Source organism: Podarcis cretensis (genome assembly GCF_951804945.1).
Source record: "Podarcis cretensis genome assembly, chromosome: 4".
NCBI lineage: Eukaryota > Metazoa > Chordata > Lepidosauria > Squamata > Lacertidae > Podarcis > Podarcis cretensis.
Genome location: NC_137173.1, coordinates 29,881,113 through 29,886,114, shown reverse-complemented (window position 1 = coordinate 29,886,114; position 5,002 = coordinate 29,881,113).

The following is a 5,002-nucleotide window of genomic DNA, read 5'->3' as shown; positions in this document are numbered from 1 at the left end:
ATACTTAACTCAAGAGACTAAGCCAGGAACCGTCACAGCTTCTGAGGAGTTAAGCAAGCCAAGCCTCGTAGTATCCATGTGAACTAGACAATCGGCACTGTTTGCCCTTGGTATTCTGTGAGGTCTCATGTCATTTATGAGATAATAAAAAACAAATACAAATGCCTTTTCTATGATCAGATTACAATTCACTTATTGTTAGGGGATTTTCTTCTTATTTCCTGAAGGGATGGCATATCACAATTAGGTTAGTGTTAAAACATGGTCTTGGCAAGGTGATTATGGTTCACTGTAGCCAGAAATCTTGTCCTGTAGATAGCAACATAAATAGGTTATGAGATACAAAAATTCCCCAGGATTACATCACTGATTAAAGTGTCTTTTAAAAACTTTAGTAATGTGTTGGGCTATCATGATACTAATATGTCTCTGAATGAGGCAAAGTGAAGGTTGACACCTTATGTTTGTGAGATGAATGGATTTCAAAAATGCCTTCAGTGGATATTATTAAGGTAAAGGTAAAGGTACCCCTGCCCGTACGGGCCAGTCTTGACAGACTCTGGGGTTGTGCGCCCATCTCACTTAAGAGGCCAGGGGCCAGCACTGTCCGGAGACACTTCCGGGTCACGTGGCCAGCGTGACATCGCTGCTCTGGCCAGAGCCAGAGCCAGAGCCGCACACGGAAATGCCGTTTACCTTCCCGCTGGTAAGCGGTCCCTATTTATCTACTTGCACCCGGAGGTGCTTTCGAACTGCTAGGTTGGCAGGCGCTGGGACCGAGCAGCGGGAGCGCACCCCGCCGCAGGGATTCGAACCGCCGACCTTTCGATCGGCAAGTCCTAGGCGCTGAGGCTTTAACCCACAGCGCCACCTGCGTCCACCTCAATCACTGAGGTTCTCCGATGGAGCACTCCTGGTGGTGCCTCAGAATGGCTCCCCAAAGCAGCAACACCAAAGGGAATAAGAAATCCCCTTTCCTGCATTACCTTAGCAAAAGTAACCCAGCCAGTCACTGTTGGCTTTTGTTACACTGATGTCATCTGCTGGCGCATTACAAATGTTGTGTGTGGCTTCTCCATAATTTCTATTTAATTAGGTCAGTATCTTTCAAACTGTATCTGCGGTTTGATTTATTTTGTTTGCCTTTGGTGATCACTAAGAACAAGAAGCAATTCGACAGAAGTCAATTGTTCTCTCCTTTTTCTTTTAAAGTCCCCTTTGGGTTTGAAAGCTCATTAGAAGCTGTTTGGGACCTTTGAAAACCCCTATGAAGATTTGTGGTTATACTTTTCTTCCCCCAATATTTGTCTGTTTGTTTCCGTTGCTGTACTTGAGTTCATCAAACAAACACCAAAGCAAGAGGAATTAATTATTTCTTTCTCTCCCTCTCTCTAGATGCAATTTGTCGAGTAGATGAAAGCAACTCATCAGAAGGTTTCCTAGACAGCTGTGTCCCAGAACACATATGGTGAGTGACAGGCATTTTTGGTCTATAACAAACATTTACCAGAGACATTAAAATGGTACCTTTGCTTAGTATTTTTGTACTAGATCCTGGTAAGCATGATTCTTCTTGTTTATTTCTTTGAAAAAGAATAGCACAAGGGCTTGTGGAATCAGGATGTCCATGCTTCTACTACACGTTTTTCTGAGAGACAGGGAAATCAATTCACAGTTTCCATTATGGGAAAAGAGATAAACCCAGACTGAGTGGGTGCTTGAATCCAGGTTTCCTTTGTCCAACACTTTAATCACTTGGGACTGCAGCATATTTGTGATCCACATTCCTTATATATTTCCTGAAGTTACAGTGACAACATATCCAATCAGGATTCTCCTATGATAGTGGGATGAAGGTTTCCCTAGCCACAAAAATTATTATCAAGGTTTTACTCTGCATTGTGAAAGCCTATAAAACCCTTAACACAAAAGAGGTTACAGCAATGTATTCCACATTATTTTCATACTGTACCTTTAAAAAATATCTGTTTTTCCTCTTTAAGTAGTCGTGCAATTTCTAAAACATTGACCATGAAGTCGGCCCTCTTCACGAAGTTGCCTTATTTGTTACTTAACTTCGCTGGAAATAGAACTAAGCATTTTAGGTGTTGTAGTCAATTTTACAAAGCAAGTATTCCAAAGTGTTTATTAGGCATGCAAATATATGCTTTTGCATATTCTGTAAAGCCCTGACATGTATTACTGTCAGAGAAATATAATTTCTTAACTAAATGCACATCCTTCTAATGAAGTTAAGTCACTTCTGGCATGCAGAATATTGAGTGCATCTCGATATTAATGTGTTTGGCCAACCAGTGACATTGCATAATGACAAAATGTTTGAAGTATGCTGGGAATACAGTTAAGGGCTCTTATTGATATTGCCATTAAAAATGCGTCACACAGTTGTATGTTCATGTTGAGAAATCATTTGCAAATGCAAATTGCAGTGCTGGGGCATCAAAGCAAATGGAGTCTCTGAGGAAGATCATGCTATTGTTTTCCAATTCAGTTTACCTTTCTAATACAGTTCAACGTTGCTTTTTTGCTTCTTGTCAAAAATTAAAATAAGCACTTGTGCAAAGCTTACCGTATTTTAAAGAGAAACTGAACTGGAGGGTCAATAGGGACCTGAGGAACTGGAGTGTATGGTGGGGGGAAGGAATCCGAGAACAGGACAAGTATTTCACAAGCAACGGCCTAGTTTTATAATCCCAGGATCAGAGAGGCCTCTCAAAATATGTCCTCAGTGATTCTAGCAAAGCATAACAACAAAGGCGACAGGTGTCACTCGTATCTTCTAAATTGGAGGCAAGCTACTCCAACAAATAAGGAATTCTGGTGAAAATAGAGCAAAGCAAAATGCATAATTCATCGTTCACAATACAGTGGGACCTCAGGTTAAGTACTTAATTCATTCCAGAGGTCCGTTCCTAACCTGAAACTGTTCTTAACCTGAAGCACCACTTTAGCTAATGGGGCCTCCTGCTGCCGCCACGCCGCCAGAGCACGATTTCGGTTCTCATCCTGAAGCAAAGTTCTTAACCTGAAGCACTATTTCTGGGTTAGCGGAGTCTGTAACCTGAAGCGTATGTAACCTGAAGCGTATGTAACCTGAGGTACCACTGTACAGGACAGTTGAAAGAAAACCACAGGAACATCTATATGAAGTGAGGTGGATTGCTTACCCAGTCACTAAAAAGACAACAGTCTAAGCAACTAAGGACATAAGGAAAGCATAAACTTGATGAGCATGGTCTGAAGGCAGGACTGTGGTCAAGGTCAGCATCATAGGTGTATGTACAGGGTGTGCCGACTGTGTCCAGGCACACCCTAATGTCAAACACACAAAAGTGGCTTTGTGAGTCCCTGAACTTACTCAGCTATAGACCATCAGCCCCACAATGACAACCAGGCTACTTTTCCCTGTCTCCCAAGGACCTGCCCCTCATGTCCGGCCCCAGCAGTGTCACCATAGCTGCTAGTGCGCTGTGAAAATTTTGTCCCAGGCTTTTTAGACTTGTCTCCCCATGTGCTATCTGAAACCATTGGTTTCTGCCAGATGTGAAATATGTTTTCATTATTTCCAGCTCTCCAACCCCAATACTTCACTTTCTTTGAGGCCGCTGATCACATGCTATGTCTGGAAGATACTGAACATACGTGCTCCCCCCTCCCCCAGTGAGTTTAATGAAGTTTCAGTTTCTTTCATAATACCCTTTATGACTGAGTAGGAGTATGTCTTCAATAAAAGTTTGTCTTCAAAAACAACACCTTGGTGCAGACTCTAATGAAACAGTATGTGAAGCCTTGCAATGGACAGATATTCTATACTGCTTGTTGCTGTGTGATCTTGCTCATCCTTCCCCTGACAGAATTGGCACCTTGACTGTTATGACCAGATTGAATTGCACGTGGTGTGTCTTCTTGATGGGCCCCTGAACTTTGATCTCTTTCCTGTGAAATAATAGAAAAGCTCGACACAGACATTTGTTTCCGTGGACTGCGAAGATCAAAAAAAGACCTCACACAGCCCAGAAACTTCACAACTATTGATTTTAATAAACTACAAATGCATTAGATAGACTCTGAAGTGAGCTTCCCTCTTATGAATTTTGTCATCAACTCAAGAATGCCCAGGCCTGGTTTCATATGCATTGAAGGCAGCAGGAGTTGTTGCCACCAGGTTCAGACAACGCTGGATCAGGTCTTGCAGAGTAAATGAGTGAAAAGTTTTCATCTCTAGATTGAAATGAGCTGTCTGTGAATCCATGCCACTAAAAAAGGAGGTTTGGATTTGTATGGTAAGCACACTATCAGAACTACACTACCCACTACGTGCAGCACTTAGGATAAGAGAATCATAGAATTGTAGAGTTGGAAGGGACCCTGAGGGTCATCTAGTCCAACCCCCTGCATAGGTAAAGGTAAAGGTACCCCTGCCCATACGGGCCAGTCTTGACAGATTCTAGGGTTGTGTGCTCATCTCACTCTATAGGCCGGGAGCCAGCACTGTCCGCAGACACTTCCGGGTCACATGGCTAACGTGACAAGCTACATCTGGCGAGCCAGTGCAGCACACGGAATGCCGTTTACCTTCCCGCTGGTAAGCGGTCCCTACTTATCTACTTGCACCTAGGGGTGCTTTCGAACTGCTAGGTTGGCAGGCGCTGGGACCGGCCGACGGGAGCACACCCCGCTGCAGGGATTCGAACCGCCAACCATGCGATCGGCAAGTCCTAGGCGCTGAGGTTTTACCCACAGCGCCACCCGTGTCCCTCAAACCCCCTGCATACCTGCCTATAATAATAATCTATATCTATATGTGCTGCCCATCTGACTGGGTTGCCCCAGCCACTCTGGGCAGCTCCCAACAAAATATTAAAAGCACAATAAAACATCAACCATTAAAAACCTCCCTGAACAGATCTGTCTTCAGATGTCTCCTAAAAGTCAAGTAGTTGTTTGTCTGTCTGACATCTGATGGGAGGGTGTTCCACAG